Source organism: Colius striatus, chromosome Z, assembly GCF_028858725.1.
Source record: "Colius striatus isolate bColStr4 chromosome Z, bColStr4.1.hap1, whole genome shotgun sequence".
NCBI classification, from domain to species: domain Eukaryota; kingdom Metazoa; phylum Chordata; class Aves; order Coliiformes; family Coliidae; genus Colius; species Colius striatus.
Genome location: NC_084790.1, coordinates 15,243,149 through 15,255,835, shown reverse-complemented (window position 1 = coordinate 15,255,835; position 12,687 = coordinate 15,243,149). Strand labels below are relative to the sequence as shown.

General features: G+C 36.2%; 1 long non-coding RNA gene across 1 annotated transcript; it reads right to left on the bottom strand.

Annotated features, from left to right (window-relative positions):
* Window positions 1-463: 463 nt before the first annotated feature.
* LOC133628839 (uncharacterized) lies at window positions 464-5,485 on the bottom strand. The gene is made up of 3 exons (XR_009820883.1): window positions 4,729-5,485; window positions 2,095-2,204; window positions 464-750 (listed from the first exon to the last, which is right to left on the bottom strand). It is a non-coding gene; the product is annotated as an uncharacterized LOC133628839 (long non-coding RNA).
* Between the last annotated feature and the right edge of the window lie 7,202 nt (window positions 5,486-12,687).

The window sequence follows — 12,687 nt, the reverse complement described above, 5'->3', positions numbered from 1 at the left end:
TCAAGCTTTTTAACTGAGAGTCTCTTGTAGCTGCACAACAACCAGCCTTAGAGTAGATTGTCTCATTTATTGCAGAAAGGCATCTGATTTGGTAATAGTCTGTAACAAAATATGCAACAAGTTTATCCCTTTCAATTATTGTTGAAATTTAAGAAGAAAGTAGTCATGATTACTTTTGAGATGGGCGCAGATCTGGTAGTTTTTTATGGGTTTCATTTATATGTGTATATCTTTGTTTTCTTATTAATTAGCAATGCTCTCGTATGAGTCTCCAGACACTTTATCTGCCAAGCAAAAATGAGATCAGGTATTTTGGCAGTGTAGGGAAACAGTGCAGACATTCAGCTTGCTGGTGCAGCACAAATAATTTCTTTATATATTCAAACTAGTTTTACAGGAGCAGACCAAGAATTCAAAAAGTAAATCGGTATCTACGCTTGGATGACTGGCATATCTACAAGAACACAATTTCTTAGTGTTTGAAAATTTCTATTAAGTCCTTTTCAGTTAGGATATAAAAAATTCAAATGTAGACCACATAGTCAATGAAGACTATTTTCTTTCTCTTTTGTCTCACTTTCTATGAAAGAATTGATTTTCAACTATCTTCTTGGCTAAAAATTAATTTATTTAACAAGCATCATGCCCTTTTCATGGAAGATTCAAGTCCACTGTCATCTTCATAAGCAAATATCTCTTGGGATTCTGTTCACTTTAAAACCTTCGTTCTGCCATGCCTGTCCAGACTGTCTGCAATGACAATTTAATTATGATGTTAATGTTTTTTCCTTACCTTAATACTACTTTTCAAGCCCAAATAACTTTGTAACCTTGAGAAATTCTAGTCTCAGGAAAACCCTGCTACATAGACTGTTAATAACACGTTCCTTAGCCAGCTCTAAGTAGGTCATTAACATAGCTAGAGGGAAAACAAGTCTTCCCCAGACTGTATTGTACACTGAATGCAGCTGTTAAGATCAACTTTCCATTGAAAAACATTGGAAAAGTAACTAAAACTACGATTCTTGATCATCAACAACATTTCTGTACTTTACAGAAAGCGTATTTCTTAGAATTTCTATACAAAGGATAAGAAATTAAATTATTAAAAAATTAATATAATATATTACTTCTCATCCTTTATTACCTGAGGTAACCCAGTTTTCTTTTCTGGCTTTGGAAGGCTGATGGCCTTCTTGAGTTTTAGTAGTAACTAGTAGAAAAATTACAATTTAAACCTACAGAGTTCATTAAATGATTTAACATGAATCCTAAAATCTTTCGATTGAAGTAGAGGAGATGTGACAGTGAAAACAAGCATCTCCTGATGATTCTGTTCTCCTAACTATGACATACAGCTCATGCAGGTATTTTTGTTGTTCTTAAAATAAATTAAAAAAAATATTATTTTATTTCAAGCAATTTAATTAATTTTCACCATGTTTTATGAAAATTTCAATGTACTAAGGAAAAAAATTGAGAAATTAGTGTTTTCCAGTAATGTAAATTTTTACTTAATTTTTCTATGTATAAAAACATTTTTTCCCATTTTTATGTGAAAGAAAAGTCTTAATTCATATATAACACTTGTGTTGACCCTCTAAAAAAAGACAAAACAAAACCAAAAAACCAAACTCAACTCTTCAGAAATTCAACATTCCCCTGAAAGATTACTGTAAGCTGGGGAATTAACCCAAATGATGCTGTTCATAAGAGATGGCTGCCACATTGTATTACTGACACTCAAACTACTCAATCTGTTCACTGCAGCTTAGTGAAACTGTATCACGGTCCCTTTTTTGTCTCTTGTTGAAACATATTTGGGTCTGGTGTTCAAATGTTGTAGTTTAGTGATTCTATAAAAATATAATGCTTTGATGTCAGACAGTTCCTTTGAAATCACCCTTCATTTTGGTTAAACTGGAGAAAATTATTATTAATTTACAAAATTAGTACGAGATAACTTTAGTAATCAATGTACAGGATGGAAAGATAATGTGCTTCTCCTAAAAGATTTGTTCTGATAGGCCTTTTTCTCACTCTTTGCATGGAACCCATAAGCTGTCCCCAGCTGAAATAGGAGGAGACACAAACCCAGAGGCACTTGATGAATTTGCAGGTCCACCCACTCTGATACTTCATTGCAAGGTGATCACTCTGAGGGGGTGGAAGAGTGGGAGGAGGACAGGCAGAAGCAGACATGACTGAAAAAAAAGAAGAAAAAAAGTCATTTTAACCAAAGTTGTAGCCTGGATAAGCAATGGCAGAGATGCTCTTGAAATGTGGTTTCTAGGTAATTTCTTAACTGAAAGAAACCTGGAAAAACATTATAGTTTGACTCCTTCTGTATTCAAGGAAACATTATTGTTTGTACTTCACATAAATGAAGAGAGTTGTAAAAAAAAAAACAAAAAAACCCCAATAACCCCATCCCAGAGCATTGGATATTTCGCATATTCTGTATTACTTAAAAGAAATTGTAGAAGCATCCTGAATTCCACTCATTGATTAGATCAAATATGAGCATGAAAATACATTCTAATGGTAAATGGAAAGAAAATCCCAAAAGACAAACACTCTAGATGATACCAAGAGGACATTGTGGCAAGATGCACACATAGACTTGTGTATTTACAAACACAGATTACCTGTGGCATGTCTGATTTCATTTTTATATCTAGTACTTCACACTTAAAAATACCTTGAAGGGCTGGAACACTTGTCCATTTAGCAAAGGTTTGAAACTTCTCATCTCTGAATTTCTTCAGAATGAACCTTTTAGCCATTTCCTCTCATTTTAGATATTGAGCATAGAAAAAGTTGAAAAAATACTAGAGATAGGAAAAATCCTCCCAGAGTCAATAATGGATGGTCAGACAGGAAATAAACAGAGAAACTCCCAAAACTCCTAGATGATCTTTGCAATAATATTTTACTGGATATTTAGAGCAGTGAGTTTCTACAGACAAGATTTTTCAGCTCTGTGTCAGTGATAAAATCTAAGACTTTTGTTTATTTCTTCCTGATTTGGTTTGTGGTATCAGACACTTTTACATACTGAATATTGATCATCCAGGTTATGATTTGAACTGATTTTGTATATTACATTTTCATTATTTTTGCTGTAACTTTAGTTGCTGGAATTAGTTGCTGAATAATCACAGAGAGCATTCTTTAATTTACTTTAGTTTTACACTATAACTTTAGATGTATGTCCTCCTGACTATCCAGTTTCTAATGACTCTGTAGCAAATGTGAAAGCGATTATTTACTTGATATAAACTGAAGTGATTGGAGAGGAGTGAAAAATGTTATTGATGAGCAACAAATTTTTATGTAATTGCTCAGCTATCTGGCTTCAGATCCTTCAGAGAATACTTCTGAAAGCTAATAAATAACCCCTGTTACAACACAATCAGTTTAGATAAGAACAATTAGGTTGTACTTCTGCTTTGGTGTTACTTTTACTGTATGTTGCTGAAATACAGCTCCAACAAAAACAAGAACATATAGTGAAAACATTAACCAGAGCAATGATTTCTCTCGAGGATAAGAAACTCCTCTCTGAAAACATTATTTCCACCAAGCATGAACCATCAAACTTTTGATGTCCAAAACAACAATTTGCACACATTTTGATTTAAACTGAACCAGAATTTTTGGAGTCCAGATTCTGTCACCATGGCAAGGTGACATTGAAAGTCATCTTTCATTTGTGATGTATCATTTTGCCAAAAATCAATGCCTAATTCCAATCTGGACAAGAAGCACCAAGCATTAAAAGTCATAGTAAAGAGAACAGATGCTTTAGCAAAATCTTGGCTTGTGCCTTGAATGGGGGAAAAAATCCCTACATTGTTACAATTTTTAATCCTGTTGTTCCTTATTGCTGTACAACATTTCATGGATATCATGAAATAATACAGTTTACCAAAAATAAAAGTAAAAGCTAAAGAAGAACACAAAGCTGGATGCAATAATAATTCTCTTCTCATAACAATCATTACCTCTACAAAGTTTTGTAAGCCTGAATTTTAGTTACAATACTTAAAATCAACTGCTGAACTTTTTGGGTAATTGTTATGTACTACAGATTAAGTGAATTCTTACACAATATCAACTTTTTTTGTGTGTGTCTGTAGACAATATTTTATAGGAAAAATTTAATAAAAGAAGGACCAGATAGAATTACCACTTATATCTGCTTCTAGGTACCTAAATTAGGAGTTAGATTGCAAGGGCTGCTGAGTATGGCAATCCCCATGTTTGTCAATAATAATCACAGATGCTCAGCACGTTTTAAAATAAAGCCAGTTGTTTAGATGCCTGGTTCCAAATGTCTCACTGTACTTGGCTAAGTTTAAAATTCATCTATTCAGCTTCATCTATTTCCAACAAGAAAAGTTTTCACAGTTAGAAATTAAAAGCTACTCGGGTCATTAGCACAGCACTTGGCCAATTAAATCTTGTGTGCATTCTAAAGGTTAATGAATTCATCCTGGTAAAATAGTATTCATTATTTCCTTTCCATTATTTTCTGTATGCTGTTTTTCTGTAAAATAATTTGCTCACTCAAATAAGGATCATAAAAAAATATTTGACTGATCTATTACTTTTCTGAAAACAATTGAGATAGATGTTTCTCAAAAGCATGCTTTTCTGTCAAGACAGAAGTCTTGAAAGGGTTTTAGAACAAAATGTTACCTGACCACAAACATAATTTCTTACCTGTATGATCTGACTTGCCTAGAGTTAGAGATAAAAAATGAAATCTAATTTCTACATCATTGAGTATCGATCTATGATAATCCAGACAATGCCAGTAGTCCCACAGTATCTCTCAGGATCCCCTCAAGTCCTCACACAGTCTGGTAACAAATGTGAATTGTTCTTAACAGACAGAAATGAGCTCAAACAGGAATGTGATCAAGCCCCAGCACACAGAGCAGCAGGTCAGGTTGCACCTGAAATTGTCTCTTCGAGGTGAGGCCAAGCTGTGGGACAGTCACCTATGCTGCTTCTGAAAGAGAGACATAGAATATCAAACTCTTTGCTTGTAAGTGACTGGTCTGGAACCTTGGCAAATATATACATCTATTGGATATAACCAAACAATGTTTATGCAAATTCCTAATTTTCTTATTAAAACAAACAAAGAAGTCAACTGATTTCCTGTTGTAGTTGATGAACGCCATCCAACCACTTCCATCAGACGTGGATTTCCTTTACCAATTACAAATAACAACTGTAGAGCTCTGTGGGTTGAGATAAGGACAATTTAACAGAACAACACAGAGAATGAGCAGTTAAAATGACAGCTGAGAGATACAGAAAACAAGCTATGCCACTGTCACTGTTCACCACCCACAGCCTGAAGGATAAGCTGCAGTTGACACTTAATCCTGGCAGCTGCCTGGATCTCCTGAGTGTGAGGTCAGCATGGAATCCAATAGCCTGGCCATTCCCCTCTTACAGCCTTGTAGACACAAGGTCCAAAAGGCTGTGGTAGTTTGACCCTGGCTGGATGCCAGGTGCCCACCACACTGCTCTATCCCCCACCTCCTCCACAAGCCAGGGAAGGGGAGAAAATAAGATGGGAGTCTCGTGGGTTGAGATAAAAGCGGTTTAATAAATAAGCAGCAAAGCCGCGCGCGCGGGAAGCAAAGCAAAAGCAGATAAGCTGTTACTCTCTACTTCCCATCAGCAGCGATGTCCGGCCACCTCCCGAGAAGCAGGGCTGCAGTACGCGTAGCGGTTGCTTTGGGAAGGCCAGAAATGAATCTTGCCTCACCTTCCTGCTCCTCTCCCCCAGTTTATATTACTGAGCTGACGTCATATGGTATGGAATATCTCCTTGGTCAGCCTGGGTCAGCTGTCCTGGCCATGGTCCCTCCCAAGATCATGCCCACTCACAGCTATTGGTGAAGATGGGGGAAGGAATGCTGGAGGGACAGCCTTGATGCTGTGCGAGCAGTAGTCATAATATTGATATCGACAGGAAGCACAGCACTGCAGGAGCTGCTGTGGAAAATCACTACCATCCCAGACCCACTACAGGCCTGTTGGGAAAGCTAACCCTATCCCAGCCAAACCCAGGACAGCACATAATTCATACAGAGTTTGAGTTAATGTCAAATAACTCTTCTCCTTTATTTTGTTTTTGTGATAAAATGTGATCTAGAAATATTAATTCAGTAAGTTTAGTACTCCTTTAAAAACAACTTAATTTCTATACCCAACAACTGCTTTCTTGTTGCTCTGTCTGAGTATACTCTGTTTGTTGCTGCTTTTCATGCAGACAAGGTGTCCTTGTTTAAATCCTTTCTTAGTACTCTTTTAATTTCTACAATAACAGTTTATGGTCTTTGCAATTGAAAATGCAGCAATTATATACAGTATATTAATCTAAAACTAATAATCACTAATAATAACCTCCTGCTCAGGAAGAGCTTCCAATTCAGGAGCACTCTCAAGAGCTTTCTGAAGTGCTTTCCATAGAGTTGGCCTGTAAAACTACAGAAACCATGTGATGTAAAAGATATTTTGTACCATTCATTCTTCAGTTTAACTCCTTAGGGGATCCATAATGATTGTAAGGACTGAAGATATCTCTTTGCATTGGATAGTGCATACTGAACACACACATTAGGTGTTCATTGTTTTGCACAAATGTAATCTGCAAGAGTTTTTGCAGTAAGCCAGCTGACAACCGTTGCAGCTTTGCAGGATGCTGATCTCAGAAAATGAATGGTGAGTTTCTTCATCATCCTACTTGGTCCCAAGTGGTTACTGGACATAGCTTTTAGCCTCCATCATGGATTCATGGTCCAAGGTAGTAAGCATACAGTAAGCAGTACTCATTCATTAACCTCTGCAGTCCTCTATTGAAAGGGAAATGCATTTAGAAAATGGGTGGCAACCATTCAAACATATTTTTGAGCAATGAATTTCAGAAGTAATCAGGAAAAATCTGTTAAAGAAGAAATTTGTTGTTTGAAGAAGCAGATTCGTTAGCTGTTTGGAAAAGGGAGTAGAATCCCATATGAGAGGGGCAACCATAACTTTTTTTAGTTCCTTAAATACTTGAATTTGCACATATATGCTCAGATGGACAAAACCTTGCAAGTACTGCAAGTCCAAGATAAATACTTATTTAAAAGAATATTTAATTCTGTGTTGTTTGTGGCTTCTCAAAAATAACATAACTTCTTTTGAGGAAGAAATGAAGCCTGGTTTGTTAATACATTTACACCCACTTGTTTAAGTGGTTAAGCACCCTTGACACATAAGGTATACACCCTGTGTCCTGGAGAGAGACAGTGCAGGTCAAGAGACACGTTTAATCCAAAAATGTCTGTGGGATGCTGGTGTCATAGTTGTGTGACTAACTTACACTTTTAATTACAGAGATGATAATAAGGAACATCAGGTATGTTCCAGAGAAATTAGTATGTTTTCACCATCAAATCTCTGAACTACATCACTGGCATTTGAATTTTTCATGTGTCTTCATCATAGATGCAAGTAATATAATTGTTCAGTCACAGACTTCAAACACACATAAATTCTCTCTGAATAATACATTCGGAGTATAATTTCAGAAATAGTAATCACTAGGTGATGTCATCAGCTGAGTGAAATTCAAAGTTTGCTACATTAAGCAATCACTTGTCAAATGAGATTAGAGCTATATCTACCAACATTTGTATTTATATTAACATTTATTATGAAAGGTTAGGATTGCTCTACCATTTAAAAGATATGTCCCAAATTTAGCAAAAAAGGTATGTTAATTATTAATTATTCTTCCCTTCTGAAGAGTTTGTAGCCATCCAGTGCAACACTTCAGTCATGTAACTCATCCCACTGTGTTTCCATAATAGCAATGATATCAAACTCCCCTTGGTGCACAATGGCTTCCAGCTCTTCCTGTTTGTTGCCTGTGCTGCGTGCATTGGTGTAGATGAACTTCAGATGAGGTACTGATCTGGCCACCTTTTTGGAGGAAGAAGTCCTGACCTCCATGTGACCATTTACAGGCAGTTCTGTGACCTCCAACACATTAACCTTTGCCTCCCTACTGACACAAAGATCTCCACCTCCTGCCTTCACTGGAGTGGCAGATCCAAGGATGTCCACAGCAGACCATCTCTCAGACACTAGTGTGATACCTCTAGGCTTAAGTCACTCAAGCCTGATTTTCCTCTTTCCCTCTTCAAATGTAGTTTAAAACCCTTCTAATGAGCCCCACCCACTCTTGACCCAATATCCTTTTCCTTTTTTGTGACAGGTGTATCTCATCTCTCTGAAGCAGCCCTGATGCTCTACAAATTGACCCATGTTCAAAAACCACAAAATTTTGTCAGTAGCACCAGGCATGAAGCCAGGTATTAATGTATTTTCTCTTCCAGGTACTTACCACATCTTTCCTTATAACTAAAGAGACAGAAGAGAACACTGCTTGTGCTCTTGGTCCCTTAACCAGTGACCCAGAGCCCTGAGGTTTCCCTTAATAACCCTTAGACTTCTGATCGCTACTTCATTGCTGCTCACCAGAAAAATCAATAATGTATTTTAGATGGCAGTGACTTGTGTAATAGCCACTTCAAGGATGTGAGCATGGTTGTCGGCTACTCTCAGAGTAATCTGGAAAAAGTTAGAGTCCGGTGAAATATGTAGCTGTCTAAAGCAGAAGGTGGTGTGCAAGCACCTCTCAGTGCACAGTTCATGTCAGTATTGGAGAAAAATATGAAAAAATAAGGGCAAGGGACCACAGCTGAAGACCTTTGCAGTCCTCAAGTCAGAAAGATCCAAACAATAAAAGCTTGAATGCTTTTTTACTAGGGCTCTACAACACAATATTGTTTTATACAGAAGGTTTCCAAGGTATTTTAAATTTTGAATCCTTTGAATCAACCTCTAGAGATTAACAAGGTCACCCTCAAACAACTAAATGCCTTAGGTAGAGACATCTTAGTTATTGTTTTGACATTACTACTAGCATTCTACATCTCAGGTAGGTGGAAATGTTATTCTAACAAAGAAAATCTGGCTATTTATTGCAAACTTTATGCACTTTCTGCTATATACAACTTATTGATTACTGTTAAATGAGAGAAGAATAATTCTTACACGGATTTCAGTAACTATATAAACCTGTTACAAAATAAGAAGGAATTAACTTATTGCCTGCCAGTTTACCTTATTTTTTTCTCAAACCAATGGATATCAACTGTTGTTTGTTAGCTGAAACCTTTACAGCTATGAGGAAATGCAAGTAAACAAGCCATCTGGAAACATGTAATTTCAAAATGCTGCCAAATTTTCAGGCAATTCCAACTCATATATATATTAAACCTCTTTTCTTTTTAATTTAATGGAATCCCAACTATAACAAATTCTTTATTTGATTTTGTCTTTTTTGAGTCATACTTTTAGTAATTCCTGAACTACTAGGAAGAATCAGTGGACACAAACTAATTGTACGGTATGAGGGAAAAAGTAAAAAAGGAAAAGAATCTGTGCTGCCACCTATTTGAACATGATAGAAGGGAAAGAACACAAGAGAACTCAGAATCCTTTCAACTATTTCTGTTGGTATCCAGGATCCCATGCTTGTAAGAAAGAAACTTATAAGGAAAAAGAGATGGAATAATCTGTCCCATATTAGATCTCAGACTTAACTTTGACAACAACTGGCTAAAGTCTTGAAACCTGAAGTGAACTGATGGGTAAAAACTGAAATGAGACTTAAAGTAATGAATGTTGATCAAGACTTTCTGAGTCTACTCCTTGTCCAAAGAAAGATAATCTTTTCAGTTTAAATGCTGCTGCATGGCATCCAACTATGATAGAGAAGTCAAGATGTCCATCTGCATGATTTTTAAATACACTTAATGTGTATTTAATAATACACTTAATGTGTCAGTATAAAAGTCAGAGATAATCTATACAGCTGCAGTTCATCTGTTGTGTTAAAAGGAGACAGAGTGGTTTGGAAGAAAAAAAAACCCTTGCGTTTTGATTTTTCTCACTGAGGTGGAAGGTTGGATGTGTCTAGGTTTAAATGCTAAGTGATGTCCAATTTGCCACAATCAGTCCAGGCGCAATCAGCTCCTGTGAACTACCACAACTCTGGATACACTCATGGCGGACTGCACCTTTAGTCCAGTTATGCTTATGAACTAGCACAGCCACACTCAAGGGTTTGGTCATGTTCAGTGAGAAACTGCGATGACTGGCTACTTAAACGGTGCAGTTTTATTCATGCAACAGATATACAGGTTCTTATGGATTACTAGTGATAGTGACTGTCTGCATAAAAAAGCGCATGCAAAAATATGTATATAAGTGATACAGCAAGTGAAGTTACAGAAAATACAGCCCGGCTACAAAAAGTTAAAGAGTAACTGGAGATGTTTAAGTTTCCTGAGGAAGTGCTTAGTTTAAGTCTCACTGAAGGTGTCCCAAGGAAGGGGAGAAAGAGAGGGTCAGCTTGCTCACAGGAGTCAGTTCTTGTGGACTTGTTCATGATAGTATCTTACCCCCCTTTCTTTAACCATTTTTATACCTTTTGTTTTTCCTTCAAGGTGGAGTTTGAGTGACTTTAGCCATAGAGTCACTTTTATCACGATTTGTGTGAAATTCTCTCACCTCACATTTAAATGTAAAGCTTACAAACATTTCAGAGTGCAGACTCGAGAAGGAGTGGTTGCACCTTGAAAGCAGGAAGTCTTTGGGATGGAGCTGTGTTTTGGTATTATAACGACATTACAATGAGCAAAGTTCACACTAAGGATAGCATTTTGTCAAGATTTGATGGGTTATTGGCTCAGGGTACCTTAAAGTACTGGACCATCTCCTTCCCGTGTACCATCACAAAGTCTGACCGCAGAGCTTCCACTCTGTTCCACACTCCGTGATATTTTGCAGGGTATTGCTGTGTTGAGGATTCCTCACACATCAGCAGCAGTGGTATCCACCCTGTAAGCCATCTTGATTTTATAGCTTTCCTTAATTGTTGAACGATGATGATTTTTAATGTAAGTTTTCATTTCCAGGCCACTTCAGTTATTATGTCACATGATCCAAGTGCCTTCTTAGGATCTATATAACCAGACTTTAGCATTTGGATATCTTCTGTGACTAGTGTCATTGCTGTTACTGATGTTGCTCAGATACAACTTAAAGATAATTACTTGAATATTCTGGGAAGATGATAGTTTGGTTTTGTTCTAAATGTAACACTAAAGCATGCATGACCTACTTCTGCAGGGGGGTTGGACTAGATGATCTCTAAAGGTCCCTTCTAACCCCTAACATGATTCTATGATTTTGGGAAATGAACTGAGAGACCACCTCCTTTAAGCCGTCATACATTTGTACATTCAACTTTGTCTGAAAAAAAACCCTCAAACATTTTCTGATTAGTAATCATGATGAGTATTTTTAAATGTCAATAAAGTGGAAAATATTGAATTTAACCTAAGTGGAGAAAGAATTAACTTGTGCAAAACATAAAACCAGTATCAGTACGTGTTAAAAAATAGTATGTTTTTATTTAATTTTCATCTTGAGTTAAAAATCACTCCAAATGAGATGAACATGATGTATAAACCCACTTCACTGCTGCATTATTTAAAGTTAAAAAAGTATTAAATGTTTTTTTTTGTGAAATCTGAAAAGGAAGAAAAGACAAATTTCTAAGTTCGAGCCTTGTTTTCACAGATGAAAAACAGTAAAACGATGATATTATGTTTTCAGGGTTAATTCTGATTAAATATATGCTGTCATGGTTCTATGCCATTGCTGGAAATCAGCCAGTTGTACACTTCACCTGATAAAGTTTAAAACATACATACACCCTTTCTAATCTCAGGCCTTAGTACTGATCCAGGCCACTACTTGTTGTGTCGGGTTTTCAGAACCTATGGAAAAAGGAGGGAAAGATATGGAAGGAAAGAATGGACTGGGAAGTATTCCTTCTGCAGGTGTGCCTGCTTGTTTTGTCATGTATGCTCCCATCAATTAAAAAAGCAGAACAAAAAGCAAAAAACTAAACTGTTATCTTGCTATACCGTTACTTTTGCTCAATTTGTAATTGCATCAATTACATTTGCTCGATACATTTCACTAAATGCTCGTAGTAGAACTTCACAGGAAAAAAAATTACCCTTTTTTCTCCAACACCTCCATAATCAAAGAAGTTACATTCTAATCATGTTCATGGAAGGAGATTATAATGGTATACAAAATGTATAAATAGTAGAAATCTTGTATAGTAAATCAAAGATGAGCAGTCAAAATTTGAAATATATTTCCATTATAGAATTGTTCAATTGCATACATCACCTGTAAATATAATAAATCTAGGATATATTAACTCGTGCTGTGAGGAAATTATGGAGTTTGTTCTCTGACATGTCTAAGACCTCTCCTTGTAAAAGTTCACGTCAATGACCTCTGGTTAAAATTATAAATAAATTGTAGAATCTTTCCAGGATTTGGAAATTTACAAAACTATTCCATTTTCATGCAGTTGCCTTAGTTCTAGTACTTACTGTTATGGATATGTCCATGAAGATTTGCTTTCTATTCATAAAGAAAGCTTTGGAGATTTTTTATTAAAATTAAATCCAATCTCAAAAATGTTCAAGGATTTTCAAGATAATTTAAGTTTAAAACTTA